Consider the following 6000-nt stretch of genomic DNA (forward strand, 5'->3'; position numbering starts at 1 on the left):
TCAATAAATTATTTTTTTAAGTCCCAAGGTGATTCTAATGTGCAGCCTCGGTTAAAAACCTCTAACATTACTTTCCTGGCACAAGTTTGAGCTACAAAAGCAATCTTTCCTATCTCATTTTCAAAGAGAAACACTCCATGAATCTTTTATTTTTTATTTTATTTTTTACATTGGGTCTTTTTAAAAAATATATATTTTATTAATTTTTTACAGAGAGGAAGGGAGAGGGATAGAGAGTTAGAAACATCGATGAGAGAGAAACATTCATCAGCTGCCTCCTGCACACCCGCTACTGGGGATGTGCCTGCAACCAAGGTACATGCCCTTGACTGGAATCGAATCTGAGACCCTTCAGTTCGTAGGCTGAAGCTCCATCCGCTGAGCCAAACCGGTTAGCTCCATGAATCTTTTAAAACATTTTCCAACCAAGAGAATGTGAACAACAATATTCAGTTGTTGGTATTCTATGAGTTTACTACAATACTCATCTTTTTTTTCCCTATTAGTTACTTTTGGAAACATGAAGAAAAAGGTTATCCAACTTTAGTGCCTTGTAGAAAATTTAGATGCCATTTTATTATTCTTTCTGAAATGGCTTCTATTACGCTACAGTCTGCGTTGTTAAAAGTTAGTATTTATGATCTTTCTATTAAAAAGAAAGGCTTGCTTCATACCTAAATCTCCCCAGACACTGACATAATGGACACAGTATTTGTGTATGCATGTGACAAGGACTCTCGCTCTGTCTTTGTCTTCTTCCATGATTGATATACTAAGGAAAAAAGCACTTCTCTACTAATTCCCTCCCATAATTATGTTAATTATAAAATTAATTTAGACTTTAATTTTTATATAAACAACATGAATTATGAAGCATTACAATAAAGTTGACCTACCATCCAATCTGAAAATGAGAACACTACCAATATTAGTGCACCTGTGCATTTCTTTCCTACTCTACCCTTCTCCCCACAGAAGCACTTTTTAAAAGTTTGTTTAGTTCTATGCCATAGTCACAGGTACGTATCCCTAAATAACAAAATTAATTGCACTTGATTTTGCGCTTTAGATACATGTTATACTATTTGTAATCCTCAATAACTTGCTTTTTTCATTCACTGGCTGGGTAGCTCAGTTGAGTAGAGTGTGGTTTTGATATGCAAAGGTTTCAGGTTTGATCCCCAGTCAGGGCACATACAAGAATCTACCAATGAAAGCATAAATAAGTGGAACAACTCCCTCTCTCTCTCTCTCCCCGCCCCCCTCCCTTTCCTCTCTCTCTCTCAATTCAATAAATAAAAATTTTTAAAAAAAATTTCATTTGTAAAATTCATCTATGTGGTTATAGTACCATTCAGAACTACACATACTGTGGTCAGAAGACTTGTGCTGGTTCACAAACTTATTCAGAGATTAGTACAGAAATGGAGACAAGAGTTTAAAAATAGACATAGCACCTATACTAATTTCTTTTATTATGGTGGTCTGAGAAACTGAAACAAGTTAAGCGAAGGTAAAGTATACTAGTAAAAATGCAACAAGGAAAGTAAGGGGCTGTAGAGTCAGGCTGGAAAGTAAAGATCAAAACCTAGAGGGTCTTATTAACAATGTTACAGAATTTGGACTTTATCCCTAAGGTAAAAGGAGACTTTGAAGGATTATTAAGTAGAAAAAATTACATATACTATCAAACTTGCATTTTTAAAAGACCATGTACTGCAAATGTAAAAACAATGTAAAGAATAGCTTGGAGCCTTAACCGGTTTGGCTCAGTGGATAGAGCATCGGCCTGAGGACTGAAGGGTCCCAGGTTCGATTCTGGTCAAGGGCATGTACCTTGGTTGCAGGCACATCCCCAGTAGGGGGTGTGCAGGAGGCAGCTGATCGATGTTTCTCTCTCATCAATGTTCCTATCCCTCTTCCTCTCCCTTCCTCTCTGTAAAAATCAATAAAATATATTTTTTAAAAAAGAGTAGCTTGGAGCCCTAGCCAGTTTGGCTCAGTGGATAGAGCATCAGCCTGCGAACTGAAGGGTCCTGGGTTCAATTCCCGCCAAGGGCACATGCCTGGGTTGCAGACTCAATGCCAGTAGGGGGCGTGCAGGAGGCAGCGATCAATGATTGTCTCTAATCACTGATATTTCTATCTCGCTCTCCTTCTCCCTTCCTCTCTGAAATCAATAAAGAAATATTTTTTTTTAAAAAAAAGAATAGCTTGGAAGACAGTAACAATGGAGGGAAACAAGGTAGGAGGTTGTGGTCTAAATGAAAAACGATGGTAGCTTGGACCTAAGGGTAGTAGCAATGCAGATGGAAAAAAGTGGATGAATTTTAGAGATATAAGGAATGTCAAAGAATGTCTTTACTGAGTAAATGTAAAATGTAGAAGAGAGGGATAAAGATGAGTTTTGGACAAAATGAGTTTGAGATGCATGCCAGACAAGTGCAGATATGTGCAGTAGTCACTTAAGTAGGAGACTGTTCTACCACACCAGCCGGGCTACAAGAGATTTCTTGATTCCTAGTTTGGTGAAATTCCTAGTTTATCAGCATCTGGTTTCTAGATCATGTACAGTGAAAACTAGTCACACTTTATAAATAATAATATTTATTTTGGTGAGTACCTAACTCAATGAAAATATAAAGAGCAAATGAAAGAATATATAAAATACAAGTTTATTTGCCTCCAAAAGGACACATTTTAATTTAGAGAAACTTAAAATGCAGTTAGTTGGTAAAGGGAATCATCTCTAATCAGCAGCTGGCTAATAATCAAGCCTAACTACCCAACTGTGCCTTAAAACACTGTTACCTGTGCTTGGTTAAGAGAGGAATGACAATAGTTAATTCTAATTTGGGATTACCCAAGCAGTCCAACCCCGCCTCCAACTGTTATTTCATTGAGAGCTCACTCTACCAGTTGTAAAGGAAAATCTTTCTTTGAGATTAACAAAAGCATAAAATAAATAATAAAGGTTTCATTTTATACTTGAGAAATATGCACTTCAAGTGGTTAGAAATGTGGCACCAGGAAAATGTGGCACCAGGATGAACAGAGGGATCTGGATTTTATGAACATAGACACAGAAAACCAAGCTTTAGTGACATAGCAAGGCTTGATGCTTAATGAATGAATAAAATTGCCAACAAAGAGAATCATTAATAAAATTAATTTGAACTACTATATATATATATATATATCTCCTATATAATAAAACCGTAATATGCAAATCGACTGAACGGTGGAACGACCAGTCACTATGACAGTGATGGCAAACCTTTTGAGCTTGGTGTGTCAGCATTTTGAAAAACCCTAACTTAACTCTGGTACCGTGTCACATATAGCAATTTTCTGATATTTGCAACCATAGTAAAACAAAGACTTATATTTTTGATATTTATTTTATATATTTAAATGCCATTTAACAAAGAAAAAATCAACCAAAAAAATGAGTTCATAGGTTTGCCATCACTGGTCTATAAGAATAATTATACAGCTACTAAATAAATTGTTTTAGCTTTCTACTTGGGAAGAAGCTTAAAGCAGCAAAACTATTTTATGGCTAATTTCCAAGTCTTTGACCTACAAAAGCTCTTCACTATTACAATACAAGAGATTTGGATCTGATTACCATTCCTAGACTCTCACTTCTGGCTACTGCAGAAGCACAGAATGAGTCTGAGAGAAGTTTAAGGAAAAATTTTTCCCACTCAAAAATCAACCCTTTTGAATGACCAATGAGGTATGATGATAGTCTCACTGCAAAAAAGAAAATAGTTCCAAAAACAAGGACAAAACAGAATACACAAACATGCCCAGGAATCTTTACTCAAACCATGTCTAGGAATAAATAACTGGGTTAAAGAAGCATAACAATTATGTAACTGGCATAAAATTTAAGTTTTTTATTATTTGGCCAAGCCAAACAAAATCTCTAAGTAGCCAGTAACAAAATAGCAAGATTTTCCTTTAATTTAAAAAACATCACTGCCTCCAGGTAATTCCCATTAACAAGGACAAGTATTATCCTCTTGCTGGAGTATTCTGTATTATTAGGGATCAGAATCTAAATGGCTTCTCTAGCAGGTTTTCTGAACAAACTTGGGTGTGCTTGCTGTTCTAATCTTGGGATGGTGGCTTCCAATAAATTCCTTCAGAGAGAAGGAAGGGTAAAGAGTTATCTCTTTCACATCGTGCTACACATCAGTTAAAGAAAGTTAACTGGACTCTTCCTAACAGATGATCACTGTCAATGTCTCCAAAAGGTGGACCTGACAACAACACAGGCCTCTAGGGAGGCTGAAATCTAAACCTGACTGTGAATTGGGTCAACTTGAGAGTTACTGCTCAATTGTACCAAGGTAGGTGAAAACCTAACGCTTACTCATCCCGAAGCTACTCGGGTCTCCAAATCCTGGGTAAGGATCCAAGGCCCAAAGGCACTGGATTCAGCTGTCCCCATCCAGCTAGACAAGGCTGTATTCGGGTAAAAGCAACCCTCTCCTCACTCTAAGCAGGAGCGAGGGGAGGCAAAGCCAGGTTGTAGGCACCACTCAATCACTGCACATCCGAACAAGCACTCTAGGGCCGCTGAAGCCACACAGAAGTAAAGCAGATGCCCCAGGTTTTAGCTCCCTGAAGCCGGCATTGTTTACGCTCTTTCACCGCCTCAGCCTCTGATAGGCCAGAAAAGCCCCCTGTTCTGTCCACCAGGGCTTCCGGCAAGGGCAAGAGATGGACCCTCACCGCAGTTTGACACTTACGCTCCCCAGGCAGGGAGAGGTCAGGGCATTAATGTTCCAGCAGAATCAGCAGGAACACAGCGCAGGCGGCGGCACTGGTGCGGCTGGCCCGCTGGGAAACCCCTCCTCCAGGGGCGGGGCCCAGAGCGCCCGCCCCTTCCCGGACCCCTCCCCTCAAACGCTAACTGCTTAAAGGGGCCACCTCTCTTCCCCCAGAGGTCTGCAGAAAAGTGGTCGCAAGCTCATTAGTCAACAGAGCCAAATATCAACAGTACAACGATTGAAATTTCTTTCGAGATCCAAATTTTTTAAACTTAAACTATATAGGTAGGTACACTGTTATTAACTTAATTAGGGTACTCCTAAGGCTTAGGAAGAGCCACACTCAAGGGGCCAAAGAGCCGCATGTGGCTCGCGAGCCGCAGTTTGCCAACCACTGCTGAGCCCACAGGGTTTCTAAGGCAAGAGGCAAAATTAAGGACCAACCAGGAGGACTCCAGCACAATTGGGAAGAACTCCTTTTCAGTGGCAACACAAGTAATGTCCCAGAAACAAAGGAGATGACCAGTTCCTAGTATCATAATCCTAATCCCTCTCCAAGGGTGAAAAAAACTGTAGGAGATAGCCAAAGCATCAGGATGTATAAATATGTAACCCTCATTATGTAAGCTGCTTACTTCATTAACTTGGGCAGTCAGTGTTCTTCAAATGGCAACCCAAAGGCCCAGAAAAGATTTCCGGCAGCCCGTGCTGCTTTACTCACTCTTTCACTGACTTCCTTCTCTACAATCCCAGGAATCCCAGACAATGATATAAGATATCATGGAAGGTAATAGCAGGAGAAATAGAAAAATAGCACTCTTCTTGTGAATATAATGTATTCTTTCAAAAACTGGCCAACAATTCACCACAAGTCTATGTATCTAGATTAAAGAAGTCTTGCATAGTCCTGGCCTGTGTGGCTCAGTTGGTTGGAGCATCATTCCAGTGCACCAAAAGGGGGGGCGTTTAATTAGGCAACTGACCAATGTTTCTCTCTCTCCCTTCCTCTCTCTGAAATTAAAAATATATATACCTTGCATGCAAATACAATCGTTCATCTAATTTAATATGAAGAATTCTTGAGAAAATTGAAGGAGAAACTGGATTAGTAATATTTCAGGGAGTTAAGTAATGGTTTCTGAGCTATCCATAGGTTATCAATGAGTTTTAATTTTCTTTTTATAAGAGTAATTTTTCCTCAATCTCAGCCTACAAG

The 6000-nt window shown here is 39.2% G+C and overlaps 1 protein-coding gene across 1 annotated transcript in view; it reads right to left on the minus strand.

Moving 5' to 3' along the window:
* CKAP5 (cytoskeleton associated protein 5) overlaps positions 1-5468 on the minus strand; it is a 79538-nt gene extending 74070 nt beyond the window's left edge. Inside the window, exon 1 of the mRNA XM_081099682.1 lies at positions 4764-5468. The gene's annotated coding sequence lies outside the window, so the exon portion shown is untranslated. The remainder of the gene's footprint in view (positions 1-4763) is intronic.
* Positions 5469-6000: the final 532 nt, after the last annotated feature.

This window comes from Myotis nattereri (assembly GCF_964212035.1).
Source record: "Myotis nattereri genome assembly, chromosome: 9".
NCBI lineage: Eukaryota > Metazoa > Chordata > Mammalia > Chiroptera > Vespertilionidae > Myotis > Myotis nattereri.